Consider the following 18015-nt stretch of genomic DNA (forward strand, 5'->3'; position numbering starts at 1 on the left):
TCCACCCTGATTTTAACGAGGGTTGAAGCGTGGGCTTTTGTGTTAAAAAAAAAGAAGAAAAGAAAGAAAGAAAGGTATGGAAAACACATTTAAAGAGAGTGTGATGAATGCACCTGGGTTGTGTTGGACACAATGGCTGTCTGTCCTCTGCTCTGCTTTATTAACCAGGCTGTTTGTCTGAGACCACGGGGCTCCAGTGACCAATGAAACGGAGCACAACCTCACAGCCATGCCCAACAAAGCACACACATGCATGTGATTGTACATGGGCCTTATAGGCTGTGAGTGTACATGTGCATGTATACTTTGACCCATAACACACGTATGCTTTTACATACAAACATACAGTACACACATGTATACTACACATGTACTGTATACTATACACATACTGTATACACATACAGTACACGTTCACACGCTTTCAACAAGGTTTCATTTCAAATCATTGCTGTGATTTTGGTCGACCACCCAAGAGGCCAGTCTGGTCATAGTCTCCATCTAACATGGGTTTGTGGGTGATGATTCAGTTGAGACGCGTGCACACACAGTGTCAGAGACACCAAGTAGCATTGCATGACACATTCTAGTGTATTACAGACACACAGAGAAATATATACAGTATTGAACAGTGGATACATGGATGTGCCTAGAAGATATGATAGTAGACTGCAACAACAACAACAACAACAACCTGACACTGCCTTAGAAATTGCAGACGTTTCAATATCCTGAGTGAAATATCCCAACCCAGTCCCAGAGCCAGGACTGTACAACAAACAGTACTATTCTTTCCGTTTCTGTTTATTTCTTTAACATCCTTATGTTACATTGAAAAATGCAATTAATTGGTGGTTAAAATAATAATTATATTATTATTAATAATAAGAATTACTCTATAAATATAGAGGGTATGCGCATGCATAAAGTGAATGCCAGATCGAGTGGCAAAGCGAGTGGCAATGTGTGTGACAAAGTGAATTTAATGTTGTTTAAAGTCATTTAATGGAATCAAATAGGACTTTTCTGTTTGGATGTATGAGCTGTCGAGGCCAGAAAGTAGTTTTTTGCCACTCAGTAGGCATTCCTGCATAACTTCTGGGTATGATGATGATGTCACACGCATAACCTCTATAGCGCCTTTCATGAGACAAAAGGACGCTAAAAAGAACTAGAAGTAAATAAACAAACTAGCTGCCAAAAGTCTGTGTGAACAAGTGTCTCTTCAGTGGGGATTTATAAAGAGTCCAGTGCCTGGCTAATGTCCATGATGGTAATGTACTACTGTCCCACACAGATATCATGGAAGCTCAGACCTGTCCCTATGGGAGCTCATTTCCACTGGCTCCGACATACAGTATATTATTTGAACCCTGGATTTCAGTCACAGACATACAAGATTGTACCCACGACGTACTGTCAAATAGGCATACTGCATGTGTGCACAGTCACACTTATCCCATTTACATACAGTAGCACATGCACATTTTACAGTAGCACATGCACGCACGCACCCGCATGCACTCACGCAGTGGGCTACTTCGTGGAAGGAATGGTCTATTAAAGCGGTCCATAAGACTAAGAGTCATCACCTCTGAAGCAGGGAGAACATTCCCTCCCCCTCATTTCCCAACCGTCCTTCCTCACTTGGTGGGCCATTAGAACCACATTAAGTAAGGTGTGTGTGGGCGTGTTTTTCCATCAGTTTTGTTTTCCGTCAGTATTGTCGTTTTTGTGTTTAGTATTGCTGCCTATGATTGCTGCTCATAAATGTAGGGTAATATTAAACTTTGATGCGCTTTGGATATTTCATATGGAAATACCTCATAATAGTGCTGCACAATTAATCAAAAAAGTATCACAATCTAGATTCAGACACCTATGCAAAGAATCGTGCAGCACTACTGTCCAATTCATTTTAGACTCTTATGTGTTTGCTACAGGAGAGAGACTTTAAGAGAGGTTTAAGTCTAGCTTTGGGGTTGTCTGTTTAAACCACAGTAGTTTGCTCCAGGTGCCACATTTTTAAGTGGTGCAACCACTTCTACATCCAGCAATGTCCGCCTGTATCATGTATCTTGTATCATGTATCATGAGCACGAGTGGTGTGCGCATGCGTGAAATTGGAACGAGAGAAGTATGTGACATGGCTGCCACCTGCTGGACGCAAACGATACAGAGAAGAAATTGGAACGATACAAATTGGAACGATACAGAGAACCAATAGACGGGAGTTGCACCACTTGGTTCACACTGGTGTGATTTTTAATGTAATGTTCAGTAAATACAGACTAATAACAATAAATAATTTCATGGAAACAATTTGAATCGTATAAGAATCATGATCTGCAGTTATTGCGGACGAAAATCGAGATTCACATTAGAGCAAGAACCGTGCAGCACTATGACGCAATTAAATACTGTACACGACGTGGATGCAATGTGACACCCTCACACCACCATACACACAGAAAAAAGAGAGAAAACGGAATGGTGTCAACGTGCTGTTTACCATACTGTTAACTTGTTAAGTGATGAAGAGCCGTCTGAGCCTCTGTTGCTGTAATTAGTTCTCAGATGAATGGTCTGTGTCCACTCTGAAGGAGCACTCTGTTGAAGGAAGACAGGACTTGTTTGATAGCCTGTATAATGTAATTCCTGTTGAGCACAAATTCTTCTGGAGAGAAGAGTAAGTGAGGGATTGGAAGTGTTTCTGTTCTGTCTGGATCTGGGATTTAAAGGACCATACTGATGTAAATAGGTTTTCAATGTACTGAGTCCCGGGATGCAGGGATGGTCTTTTAGAAATGAGTCCCAGGGACATTTTATGAGTCCCACTTCAACGACGTTAGGAGTCATATTTTGTACTTTTACTTTTTTACAAATTGCAGCATTTAACTCCCATTTCATATGGTTATAATGTGGTTATATTCATGTAGAAAACAGAAGAAGAAACGATTATTATAACTAAAGCTAGCAAAATAAACTAGAATAAAAAACAGTACAGTAGTGCATCCCGTGGATACAGAGGTCATTGTTTTATTGCGTCCCTTAACTATAAACTGCATTTTGGGATGCAAAATGCACCCTATTTTAATATCCTTCTTAGTTATTCAGATAATTGCCTATTCATGATTGTTATTGATGTCTGATGCCTTATAAAACTTTAAATAACCATGCCCTGGTTCTGCCTGGTTCACGGAAGTAATGGGGTCATCTTAAAATCGTTTCATGTAAGCATTGTGGTCCAAAAATACACAAGCTGTCTCTGCGTTATTGTCAGGGAGGTGTCTCTGTACCGTTTGCGACAGTCAGTCACTTATATATGATACAGTCTGTTTCTAGTGGAAATGTTCTAATTCTGCAGGAGTAACAATAGCGTTTTCTCTCAGTCAGTTGATTCTTCATATCCATATGAGTGAAACTCATTTTTCAAATACAGTTCTTATTTGAGGCGATCTAAAATCCCCCTATGGGGATTACAATGCAAATAAAAAGTACATCTACCGATATTGACGTGTACTTCGTTGCTCTAGAGCCTGCCTGCTTGCTCAGGGGATAAATTGAATCTTGACTATTAGGGCACATGGCCGTTGACACGATCTACATATCTCAATAGAAGACAAAATACAACCACCCCACTTGTATAAGTTATATTGTATTAATATAGCCTACCATACAGTGACACAAGATGAACCACAAAAACCGCTGGCATTAATTATCCCTTTTTAAATATAGACCATTGGATTGAGTGAGTAACCCTGGTGAATAATCTTTGATATGAGATTATTCTTCTGAGACTATGACTCATCAGGTAATAATGATGTGTGCCTGTTCGTCTGTTGTCATTGGCCAACATTGAGAGCTTACAGCAGGGGTGGGCAACTGGCGGCCCAGGGGCCAAATGTGGCCCCATACCTTCACTTTATGTGGCCCTCAGGTTAATGTCAGAATACTGATATAATATTGGTTTCAGCTGTTACAATTCCACCACATGCAAACATGACCCGCTTTAATTACTTGCAAATTAGTAGCTCAACATTCAAGTATAATGAAAGGCATTTGAAATTACATAAAAATTTAAATTTTCAGGATTCCAATTCAAAAATAGCAAAAAATTATTCAAGATTTCAATCTGAATATAGATCTACAAGCTCTAAATGCTCAAAACGCGCCGCAGCGTGACGCGTTTTGAGCTTGTAGATCTGCTATTTTTGCTACGACAGCAATGTGGCCCTCTGGGGTGAGTGTGGAAATATAGTGGCCTCTCTCCATCGTCAAAGTTGCCCACCCCTGGGCTTACAGTAATACGGTTGGCCCGCGGCACGCATGAAGAGCAACTGGAGCCGGTGTGACAGAGTCACCACAGGGGAGCGGAATGTCACGACAGGTCACCCGTCACAGCTGACAATGGGGAGAATGTACCCCACACGCCATGCATTAACATACTGTACACACACACATGAAGCCACATGCACACTGGCACCTCTCTCTCTCTCTCTCTCTCTCTGTTAATAACACATGGGAACATACCCTTGGTCCTTGGATGCTATAAAGTTGCCACGAGGCATCACTTGTTACATTCTACTCTGTTAGCAGGGTACTGGGTATGTTCTACAGAGCTTAGAAAAGTGATAGATGGCAGCAGAGATCATTCTAGATTTCCCCTTTGCTTTGATAGAACTTCCAGAACCAACATTGAAGACTGATGACTCTCAACACCCATAATGTGGCTGTCAGGTGAAAACCATGTATCATCTTGCAAATTAGTATATTCAAAACGTGAATATACTGTTTGTTATTATTATTATTTATTATAATTTATTTTCATCTATGAATAAACATTTTATGTAAACATTTAATGTTTATTCATAGATGAATGCCCTATACTCACACACAAAAGTAGAAAAAATAATAAACGTGACTCTGAAGAAAACAAATAATAAAAAGGAGCAAAAATAGCCGATTTACAAGCTCAAACTTGTCGCGATGTGCTGTGAGCATGTAGATCAGATATTTCTTTTTTAACAATGTGACATTTTTTATGTGATTTATCAGTCTAATACACTGTGAAAAGTACCAAATTGAGTTACACAAGGTGCTACTGCTGCACAAATTCCTCTAGTTCCTCTGATAAGAACCAAACTCATCCCATGACGATCAGATACTGTATATGAACCCACGCCCCTGGTTCTTCTGGCGTTCCCTATGGCCTCTTGGGCTCATGCTGGGTGTGCCCTTTGGTTTGGTCACGCTGGGGGGGAAAAAAAGCTTGCTCCTGTTTGTTTTGTTATCGCCGTTCAAATCACAGCTAGCTAATTCAGGCCTTCCTGTAGTAGCGGCAGCACTTTGGCATGGTTGAAGCGTGTTGTGTCAGAGAAACAAAGGCTTGTGACAGTATAGGAAGTGGCTACTCAAGCTGCCAGTGACCTTAATTATTTTGCAGAAAATCCGGCCAAGGTTTTCCTCGTAATGTTTAAAGGTACTCCTGTGTTTACACTATGAAACGATGCATTAGGTCATAGTTTTCTTGTTTCCAATCTCTGTAAAAAAAAATATATATATATATATATATATATATATATATATACACACACACACACAGTATCCCTCGAAAGGTCACATGCAGAAAGCAATTTGGACTATGTTTTCCCTCTATTGTCTCATTGATGCATAGAGTAGTGCATCAATATGATGTGTATATGTTGTGGTAGTTTGTCAGTTTACAATACATGAGTGCTGTACTTGGAAACAAAACAATAGAACGTCAGCGTGATGGGAGTTTCTAATAAGCTAAACATAGAGGATATTCTCTCGCCAAGAGTTTAGAATGGGGGTCAATGGAGCCTGATCTTGGATCAGATTTCCCAGAGGACCCTGTAGACTGAGAGTGTAGAAGACCATGTGAGGCAGGAAGACATGTGTTAATTCTGGCCACGCTGAGATGTCTGCGGAAGAATCAATACAACTCGGGGCAGACATCTGGGACGGAGCCCATCAATGGAGCCCATCAGACCTAACAGAACACAGTAGCACCGTAGCCTGGCTGGCGCCTCCAGCGGGACTCCCCAACCCGCCACACATACCATGGACAGAAAAAGATGTTCAGAGAGAGAGAGAGAAAGAAGGAGAGAGAGGTGGATTGATGCTTCACGCAGAGGAGGGAAAAATGATAGGGAAGGAAAAGGGGTAGATAAAGAAGGTGGAAATGGCCTGGGGGGCGGCGGTGGGGGTATATTCTCACTTAGCATTGATCGTCTCTTACAGGGTTGACATGTTGTTTAGATCGAGGGGCATGTTGTAAGGCGAGAGGACAAGTCTCGTGTTCATGGTGGACCTGCCTGCTACTTTGTCTGAGAGGGTTTTCATGTTTGGCCACAAAACTGCTGTTTCTGCTGATTCAAGGACATGATACTGTGTCGGACAACACTGTCCGACATACTGAAACAAGCGCACGTACAGTATGCACTCAACGTACAGTATGCACGCGCGCACACACGCACACACACACACGCACGCACACGCACACATACAGTACACACACACGCAGGCAAACATTACTACCATGGACTATATACTTTACTTGCCCCCACCACTTGGAGACATCCCTTGGTGAGGGGAATATATTTGCAGTGGTATGCAAGCATAGCATACAGTCTGGACAGCAGTTCATCTGTCCCAGGAGGGCTCTGATTCTCCCTCTGAAAGAACGGGGGCTTAGTCAGTAATATCCATGCAGGGACTGAGGGGGAATGTGTTGAATTTGCATACCACTTAGCTAGCATCCATAATTTATTCATTGTCCTGTGATTGAACTTACTGTAACTTACTGAGTGTTAATTCATGCGGCCCAAGCTAGCTGAAAAGGCGTGTTTTTAATTAGTTCTTAGTGCATTGATGCCAACCAAGGGGGATGATTGCCTTATACTACTGTTGTTGTGTTTGTACATTTAGCTTCCTGAAATAAGTAAATAACATTATTTTGTTTGCTTGGTCTTATGCTCTGATTTAGGTTTTACAGTGTAAGCACAGCCTCTAGTGGATAATTACTATAATTACAGCAGGCATCACCATTGGAAATCCAGAAGATATAGAAAGTAGTGAAAATACATAATATTGAAATCAAATTCTGAACAGACGGCTTAATAATAATAATAATAATACATTTTATTTATATGGCGCCTTTCAGGTCACTCAAGGTCGCCTAACAAAACAGAAAAATACAAAACAATAGGCTTAGAACAGAATACAAGGACAAGTACTTAAACTAATTCACACAACTCTCACAATGGTAAAGGATCGCAGGTGATAATACAGTGGTAGTATCAGATACATGCATTTCATTTCACCTTGAAAGCTCCATGTGCGTCACACACACACACACACACACACACACACACACACACACACACACACACCAACACACAGACACGGGGCTAACATTATCCCACAACTCAAGCATGTCTCATCTTCTTCAGTAACTGGGCTCCATGTCTAAAAAAAGCTCAAATGACCGCATCTCTCTGGGACGGTGTTGGTCCAGCTCCAGAGTCCTCTGAGGATGACTTATGAGACCCATGAGTCAGAGCCAGGGCTGTGGGACCTCTGGGCCCTGCGTGGAGCCTTGCTCCCTGCGGGACCTACAGTAGGATGAGGCCCATGCTGCAGAACGACAACCAACATTAAACCTTGCCCTCATTTTACTACCCGTCCACAAATAGGACATGAGTGGGGAGAGCAGCACACTCTAGTTTTCACCCTGTTGATTTCAGTGATGGTGGTGAGGTTAGTTCTCGGAATGGGAGTGTACAAAAGCAGATTTGACAGGACACTGTTTTGAATAGAATGGTCCCCAGGGAACCCATCGTTCACTCATCGTCTTAGGGTTGAACGAGGAGGAGACCGCCACTAGGGGTCAGTCACTCTGTGCAATGTTACCCTGCACTTCCATTCCCAGAATTCCTTTGCAGTTCTATGTTCTGGAAAGGAAATTCAGCTCCCCCGAGCGGACCTTTTAAACAGCTGTATGCTGTTTCCCTGTCAACATAGGAAAGTGTTTTCTAGAACTGCTTGTACGTGTCCTTTCAGAATTATACAAACATTTCACCAGGGTTGCGATTGGAAGGAATTGTATAGTATTGAATTCAACAGAGAAGTTGCAATTCATCTTGTCCTTTTTGCTTTGTAAATGCTTATAGAATCATTAGACAATTAATGTAACTATTATTAAATCAAGTCAGAATAGCAATTTGTGTGTGTGTGTGTGTGTGTGTGTGTGTGTGTGTGTGTGTGTGTGTGTGTGTGTGTGTGTGTGTGTGTGTGTGTGTGTGTGTGTGTGTGTGTGTGTGTGTGTGTGTGTGTGTGTGTGTGTGTGTGTGTGTGCGTGCGTGCGTGCGTGCGTGCGTGCGTGCGTGCGTGCGTGCGTGCGTGCGTGCGCGCGCGCGTTTACAAATCGCTTTTTTGGCCCCCCTACCTTCGATAATCTTTACCCAAGATTGAAGTGAAATACTACAGTCTGATGTGAACACAGAGTCATGCATATGTCAGTGCAGTGGGCATGCGGGATGTATGCTGACTACTGTCCTGTGCTCTAAGCTGTTACATTGAGACAGAGATTTGTGCAACTGGGTGACCTCAGGCAAATGGAATGTTTTGTCTGGATGTCCACAGCGGGGCTACCGGTCCGAGCTGGACAGAGCTGGACAGAGGGGCTTCATACACAAGGCCGAGAGACAACAGAAACAGTCTGACGTGGATTTTATTGGGGCTAGAGTCTTTGTGGCAGTGTTTAATATGGTCGTTACTCTGTCATCTCTGTTGATCTTGGTCAAACAGTCTTTTCTGCGGTGTGAATTTGCAAACCAATTCTTTCCGTGAACCAAATACAGGAGAATGTTATAAACATTAGCTTTACGACTGTGTCTGTTATGTCGACAAGAATCTAGTCAGAGGAGCAACATGCAATGTCGCAAATAAAGCCATCAAATAGACAGGGAAAAACATCCTCTGAGCATTGCAGAGACTGAAGGAAGATTCTATACAGCAGGCGTTGACACTTCAGCATCAGCACTTTGCAGCCTCCCTGGCTGCTAATAAACCCTTGTGTGGATGGACGGGGCTCCCGTTATAAGTCTGCACTGACTTATAAACTGCAGACAAGCAAATTGCTCCACCCGAGGCTGGGCTGGCATGACAAAAGCCAAGCCTCTCATAACTCCCATTCCTCCTGGAACCGACATCAGTTACAAAACATTGCTAGTGGTTCAAAGTTCCATATTAACCATGGACTTCTAAACTGTCAGGGTGTTTGACATGAAGCTGATAGAATGCATGAGTAAGAGTAGCTTTACCAACACTGCATTAAGACAACAGACAATAATGTCACATTAAACAGTAAATAGCTGTTCACAGTCATAGATGATAGTATTCATATTTATATGAAATAGATCAATAATCAATAAACAAATTAAGAAAATGTGTATTCATAATTGATTCAGGTATTGTGTGATGATGCAGAGTCTAGACTACATCATGGGACTGTGTCTGAAGCGTTGACTGTGTCTGCAGTTGACAACGTGGAGCAGTACTATTTGCTGCACATTTTTAGATTACATTTAATGTTCCTTCTTACAATGGGCTTTACAGATCACAAAATAAAAGACCCTTTCTAATACACAGTGATCCTGGTGAAATCTGCCACTAAACCTCATCCTGGCTTCATCTCAAACATCACTGACTCACAGGTTGTTATTTTTTTTTTTGAACTTTGTTTTTATTCAAAAGTTTTTTTTTTTTTTTTTTTTTTACACCAAATAATAAGAATAATCAAACACAATTAAAACATACGAATCAATGAAAACAAAAAAAAACTGAAGAAAGAAACAAAAAACATACATAAAAAAGAACAGAAAAGAAAAACAGCTTGACATAACTACTATAGTACAGCATTTCCAAGTTGAGTTAGGCAGGAGAGGAACTGGGGACATGGCTCACAGTACACTTCAGAATCGATTATAAAAAAAAAAAAAAAAAAAGCATTTTTGTTTTTTTGACACAACCACATTTTTACAGATCCAACAACCTCTACACATATATTGATACACCCAAATACAATATCACAGAAGTCCATTTAAGTATGAAACTGTCCATTTTTAATTGTAACCTTGCGGTCATTTCTTCCATTATATAAACCTGCTTCAGTCTCTGCTTCCATTGGGTTATTGTAGGTGGCTTTATTTCCTTCCAATTTACTGTTATCATCTTCTTAGCAATCAGTAAAAGTATCCTTAATATGTAACTCCATGCACGCGCCTCCTCTGGTATAATACCAAGCAAACATAACTCAGGACCAAAAGGAATATTCAACCCTAAACATTTTTCGATTTCCTTATTAACCTTTTTCCAAAACCCTGAAATTATTGGACAGTCCCAAAAAATGTGTGTATGGTCCCCTATTTCCCCACAATTTCTCCAACACAATTCTATGGATGGTGTTTTCACATATGAGGAGATGACCAGAGGAGTATTGAAAAACCTAGTTATGAGTTTCCAATCGAATTCCTTCCACATCTGGCTATTTATTCCCTTGTGGCAGCCTTCACACCTATCCTCCCAGGTTTTGTCTTCAATAATTATATTTAGTTCCAATTCCCATTTATCCTTAATATACCATGTGTTTTGAGAAACGTCATCCAGTGCTTTATATAAGTTGGAAACATGTTTTTTAGTCGGGAAATTTTTTTCTGCAATACCAATGAAGTACATCTCAATATCATTTGGAGTCTTACTAACCAGCTCTCTCTCTCTATGGTCTGTGATATAATGTCTTATCTGGAAGTACCTGAACAAATCACTTGAAGGGAGTTTAAATTGCGTCTGGAGTTGAGCAAAAGATTTAAAGATCGTTCCGTCAAATAACTGGTTTATGGTTTTAAGCCCCTTATCAGCCCAGCGACTGAATCCAGTATCGCTTATGGATGGCAAGAAATCAATATTACCCACTATTGGCATTGCCCTTGAAACTGACCCTGGTCCCCACAATGTTTTCTTAACTGCTTCCCACACCTTTAACGTATGCTTTATCCATTCATTTCCTATTTTAATTTTGTTTTTATCCATTGTTTTTTTATCAAGGAAGGGTAATGTTGACAGAGACACCCCTTTAATTGTGCTCTGTTCTATTTGGTTCCAAACTGTCTCTTCATCATTACTTATCCATGCTACAATTGCAGTCAACTGAGCCGCCCAATAGTAGTGCTTTAGATTGGGAAGGCCTAGGCCTCCCCTATTTTTTGGCAAAAGAAGTGTTTTGAGCCTTATTCTGGGCTTTTTATTTTGCCAAATAAATTTAGAAATCATTCGGTCCAGCGCCTTGAAGGTGGAGATGAGAACTCTGACAGGCAAGGACTGAAACAAGAACAGAAGTCTAGGCAATACGTTCATTTTCACCGTTTCAACTCTACCCAATAAGGAGAGAGGAAGAACATCCCATCTCCCCAGGTCATTTTTAATGGCTCTAATTAATTTTGTATAGTTTGCCTCAAATAATTGTGTAGGATTTGGTGTAATTACAATTCCCAAGTATCTAAACCCTTGTTTAGACCAACGAAATGTTACATCATTGTTTAGTTGTGTAGGCCAGGACCCAGAAATCATCATTGCCTCTGATTTGCTTTCGTTAATTTTATAACCTGAGACGGAACCATAACTTTGCAGGCATTTCATGAGTGGGGGAATAGAGAGAATTGGATTTTTTATAAAGAGCAAAACATCATCGGCGAACAGCGCCACCTTGTGGACAAACCCTCCATCATCTGGAATGCCTTGGATCTGAGTATTTCGGCGTATAGCTTCAGCTAAACATTCTATGCTGATTGCGTAGAGAATCGGGGATAATGAGTCCCCCTGTTTTACGCCCCTCTCAACCCTGAAAAAATCTGAACAGTGACCATTAACTCTGATTCTTGATTTAGAATTATTATATAGCAAATTAATCCAAGAAACAAATTCTTCTCTGAAACCCATTTCCTTTAAAGTCTCTTCTAAGAAGAGCCAATCTAATCTATCGAATGCTTTGACACCGTCAAGGCTAAGAAGCATCGATGGGTCTTTATCCCTTGCAGCTAGTGACTGTATGTTTAATGCTCTCCTGATATTATTTGTCCCCTGTCTTTTCCATATGAAGCCCGTTTGCTGGGGAGATATTAATCGTTTAATGTACTTTTGAATTCTATTTGCTAATATAGAGGTTAGTATCTTGTAGTCCACGCACAGAAGACTGATTGGGCGATAACTAGAACACTGTATGGGGTCTTTTCCTTCCTTATGTAATACCGTTATGATGGCCTCTGACCATGATTTTGGGGGATCCCCTGTTGATAATACAGAATTATATAATTTGCATAGCCTGGGAGAAAGTTCGTTTGCAAAAACCTTGTAGTATTCCCCTGAAAAACCGTCTGCTCCTGGAGATTTATTATTTTTTAAGTTGGAAATTGTTTCCCTTATTTCCTCCTCAGTGATGCGTTTTATTAGTTTGGATGCTTCCCCCTCTGCCAATTTATTTAATTCAAGGGGTCTCAAGAATTCAATGATCTTTTCTCTTTTAAATTCTTGTTCTTGCCCCTTGTATAATTGTTCGTAAAATTTTGCAAAGGCATCCGAGATCTGCTTAGGCTGCGTTTCAACCAGGTTGGTTTCGGGGTGTCTGATCTTAGCCACAGCGCGACCAGACTGGGCCTTCCGGAGTTGAAAGGCCAACAACCTGCTCGCCCTATTCCCCATCTCATAATATTTTCTATTAATATACCTAAGTGCCCCCTCGGCCTTGTGTGTTAATAGCTCATCTAATTGTTCTCTGGTTTCTTTTAATTCTTCCAGTGTTTTCCCATTCCCAAACTGTTTGTGTTCTTTTTCTAGTCCTTTTATTTTGTTTTCCAATTCTTGTTGTTTTGCAAGCCTTTGCTTTTTTATTCTCGCTCCTATAGAAATAATCTTCCCTCTGATTGTGGCTTTACCTGCATCCCAGACTACTGAGGGTGAAACAATCCCATCATCATTTATAGCAAAGTACTCCAGAATGGCACCCGTTATTTCCTCCTTAATACTAGCATCTGATAATAATGAGGTATTAAGCCGCCAGTACTTTAAGTGGTTAACTGACTCAAAGCCAACTTTCATAGAAACTGGGGCATGGTCTGAAATAGTGATCTGTCCAATAGTGCATTCTCTGATACGAAAAAGATCCTTCTTTGACACACAAAAGTAATCCAACCTAGAATAACTGCCATATACTTGGGACATAAATGAAAAATCCCTTTCATTTGGGTGGAGATGTCTCCATGCATCTACCAAGCCTAACTCCCTCATCACGTTTGTTAAACCCATGGCCTTTTTGGATAGAGTTTTTGTTGATGACGGTAGTTTATCCCACTTATTACTCAAAGTACAATTCTGATCTCCTCCCATGATTATAAACCCCTCTCCTTTATCTGCAATTAATGCAGCAATCTTTTTACTAAACAGAGGGCAATCTTCGTTCGGGGCATACACATTCAAAATGGTGACCTTTATGCCTCCTAGTGTCCCAACCACCATTATATACCTGCCCTCTTTATCCTGGAAGGTTTGCTCATTGCTATAATATACCGATTTACTGAATAAAATAGCCACCCCTCTCTTCTTACCACCCGCATACGACGCTCCGTACACTTGATCTACCCACTCTCTTTTAAGTTTTGAGTGTTCAATCTCAGACAAATGAGTTTCCTGTATCAAAGCCACTGAGCACTGCATTTTCTTCAATTGACTAAGTATCTTTTTCCTTTTTATAGGGTTGTTGAGACCCTTTATATTATAGCTAATAAAATTTAAACCTGCCATATTCTTTGCTTTTCATTTTTACATGCCTCCCCTCCTCACCACACAAGCCCAACTCTGCACCATAAACACACACAATGAATTCAAGCTGTATAAACACTGAAAAATAAAAACAACAATCAAAAATCCCCGTAGAATGCTCCAACCCAAAAACCAAAACACACAACACCCCTTGGAACACCCTGGGTAGAGAAAAACACTCTTGTTTTGCACAGAGTGCAGCTGCAACGGGCCACCTCCTGATGTCGCCCTCGTCCCATTGCTCGATTCGCATATCTCTTAGAGCATGCATTGGTCCCCCACCTCTACCCCCACTAAAACCTATCTGAAATTAAGAAAAGAGGAATACTAGGGATACTTAGCCCCCCCCCCCCTCCCTCGGCAAGCACCCCCCTTGATGATACTGAAATAAAACCATATCGAGGATATTCCCATGTCTCGCTGTCCCCAAAATACACTTGTTACCCAACATATATTTGCATAATTGTCATTAATAACCAAACCAAAATGATACCTCTGTATTTAGCCTGCCGCCCCCTTCATATATTATTCACAAACTCCACATCAGTCAAAAATAAAACAAAAAAAACAACTTAACAAATCCTTGTGGACTGACCTTCATTTTTACACATTTTATCTGTCCCCCCCCTCCCACATTCCCACCCTCTCCCAAAGCATTCCCCTATATTCAAATAATAACCATTGCCTTAGTTTTCTTTTTTTACCTTAAATTCTTATTATACTAACAAATGTTTCAATTCGTCGCAACATCCCTTCAGATGATACTGACCTCCAGGACGTTCATAGATGTGATTCAGAATATCTGGATACCTCTCTGTCCTAGACGTCCTTGGCTGGGATACTTTAATGTCCGTTGCTATTCTTCTTGGTCGTCATCTTGAATGGTGAGTCTGTTGTCATCGGGATTCAATGGACTGCATTTTTTTATGGCTCTGATGTCCTCCAGGTTCAGTTGACGGCTCCTTCTTTTCCCTCCTTGTGTCTTCCACCCGTCCTGCGCCAGCTCCCTGTCGAACATGTCTTGTTCCTCTGCATCCACGATGATTTCAAACTGCTTCAGTGTCTCTCTAGCATCCAGTAAAGATGGGAAGACCTTCTCCCCGGTGTCCAAGAAGATCTTTATTTGGGCCGGGTAGATGGTGCGGGCTTTGATTTTCTTATCTTTCAGCTTTTTAATCACTTCCCACACTGCCTTTCTCTTTCTTTGTAGATTCTGTGAATAGTCGTGGTCAAATGCCACTCTCCTTCCCTCATACTGGATGTTTCCCTGTGACCACGCTTGCGCCAAGACTGTCTGTTTTACCCCATAGTCAAGGAAGCGAATGATTATGGATCTCGGTGTTGCTGTCGGCTCCTTCGGTTTGGGCACTGTGGCTCTGTGCACTCTCACCACCCTTACGGACAGTTCTTCTTCTAATTGCAAATTTTCACACAGGAATCTTTGTATAAAGCCAGGCATATCATTCTTTTCTGCGTTTTCTTTTATGCCATACACACGGATGTTGTTTCGACGTGACATATTTTCCATTTGGTCACACTTAGCAGCTAGGCTGGACTCCTTTTTTAGCAAGTAAGCTAATGCTCTGTCATGTAGCATGCTCCTGTCTTCTGCGTCACTTACTCTTTGCTCTGCCGTAGCGACTCTCTGGTCCAACATGTCCATCCGTTGTTTTATTTCAGTCATGGATGCTTCCAGTCTGCCCAATGAGGTCTTTGTGTCCCTATAAAAGTCACTGTTTTCCGCTCGGAGCTTCCGCAGCTCTGTTAGCATCTCCGACTCCACGTTCCCTCCAACAGCCATGGCTTGCAATGATTCACCGGTTAGCTTTAGCTGCGTTAGCTTCAGCTGCCTTGTATTTGGTCTTAATTCAGACTCCTCTGTGTTTCCTTTGCCCGAACTTTTCGTAGTCTTGCCTTTCACCATTCTTTGACGACCATTTCAGTATATTTTCGTATTCATTTGTTAGGTTTTGATTAGTTTTAAGGCTATTTTGTAAATAGGTTCAGCGGAGCTAGTCTTTCACACGTCTACCTCGGTCATGACGTCACCGGAACCCCCACAGGTTGTTATTGAATCTGCAAAGAACCACCATTAATAGACCTGTCTCTCTGGCAACCACAGATTTCTTTTGAGGAATTTTCTATGAGGGAATTGCAAGCTGCTGACCTTGTGATGTTGGATGTTAGGACCAGGTTTCAATTTGTAAAATAAAAACGGATTGAGGGCCATTTGGAAGTTTAAGTGGTTAAGTGGGTAAGTGGTTTTAGATTTAAAAAAGTGTTAAATATAGTACTTGAGTAGAGTGTTACTCAGTAGGAGCCTCCATTTCTCTCCAGCTCATTTTAAACAGAAAATGCAAAATGCAATTTTATCCAATCAGGATAGAGTACTCAGACAGGATAGGCTACAGATTAAACAAGTGAGAGTGGAAAATATATGAGCAGATAAAAATAAGTGAGTCTCGACTTTAATCGGAAAAAATGTGTGTACTGTTTCTGTGATGTTCTGTTCTTTAGTTATTGGCAGTTAAATGTAGTTTGTTTTCACCAAAAATGCTGTCTGGGAACAGAGGATATTTTTGTGAAATCCTATTATAGAGATACAATTTGTTGTATAACAAATAGCGAAAACATCTATACAGCAAAAGCCTAGGAGAAAATAGCCGATCTACTAACCCATGTTGCATCGGTTATTTTTGAAAAAAAATAAATAGTGAAATATTTAGATTATTTTTCCACTTGTTCCTGGAGAACAATATGTGAATGTGTAAACTACTGCCCTTACTGTGGTTTTAGCTGCTTTGTGGCTGTAATAATGTCTCACTGTGTTTACAGAACCTTTCAGAAAATATGAGTCAGGTTGATGGAATGGAAGCTATACAATAATAGCAGACGATAGGTGGGCCAGGCTGGTACAGCAAAATGCATTGTGGGAATTGTAGGAACACAGTGAATGTCCGAAATCGAAGGAAAAATGTTTACTTCCTCAGTCAATATAAGCTATATCCGGATGACTGTATTGTAAAAATAGTTGTTTCAATAGACTAGAATAATCATAAACAATTAACAGAGATGGAAATCAACAGTGCTTTGAACCAACAACAAACAGGAATCATGCCTGCAAGTGAAACACACAATAAATTAGTCAAATGTGACTGTTGATAAGATAAACATTTCCTCCTTTCTGTTCTTATCTGTCTAGCCGTAAATTATAAATAAAAGAGCTAGCTAGGATTTCCAAGCCCTTGACTCTGGGTTTAGTCATCATGGTGTGAGGGATGTTTGGACCAGGCCCTCTGCTTTCCAGCTCATTATCACCTACCAGAGACATTCCCCATGCTCTGACATGTTCAAGTACAAATCACCCTGAACAAACTACCTGCTCTGTTGTCATGTAGGCTCAACATTTTACAATGTTCCCTGGTGGTATATTTACCTGCGTGTGTCAGAGAGTGAAAATGACTGGAATGGCGTTCCAACATACTGTACCTAATTCACACTGATCACATGCGCTTCACTCTAACCACCTGCAGTAGCCTATACTTCATTGTACGACAGTGTCGCATGGTGAAAATGGCAGCTCTACAGTACAAGTTTATGCAGACATTCTTTTGGACATTTTTGACCGTCAAGTTCAAGTGCACGGTCATGTGCCCGAGACGGAGATTGATAATCTCCGTCAAATTAGTGCTATGAAAACTGATCGCATCGCTCTACAGTCTACAGCCTAGAGGCGCTTGCTGACGATGGGCACATTTTATTAATGGATTAAATAGGCCCGGGCCCTCAAGGTGTTAATATTGGCATGTCAAAGCGGTTCCAAGTCTAAAAGTAGAGGGGTAAATTTTTATGCTCTCAGAGTTAAATTAACGTGGATTAATCAGGATGTTACCGTGTGCTATTGTTAATATCTGATTCAAATTCCTTCTGCCTTCCTTTGCACAGTGTAGATCTCCTTAATTCAACCCATCACTTTGACAAACCAGGGCAGGAAGAGAGAAAAAGAGAGAGAGAGGCACAAGTCCAAAGGGCCACTGGTGTCAGCCAATTTAAACAGTCAAACACATACTGTACGCTCACAGCTGTGGCCATGTGTGTGTCTAAGTGTACACTGTT

This window comes from Protomyctophum parallelum (assembly GCF_964188405.1).
Source record: "Protomyctophum parallelum genome assembly, chromosome: 3".
Classification (NCBI taxonomy): domain Eukaryota; kingdom Metazoa; phylum Chordata; class Actinopteri; order Myctophiformes; family Myctophidae; genus Protomyctophum; species Protomyctophum parallelum.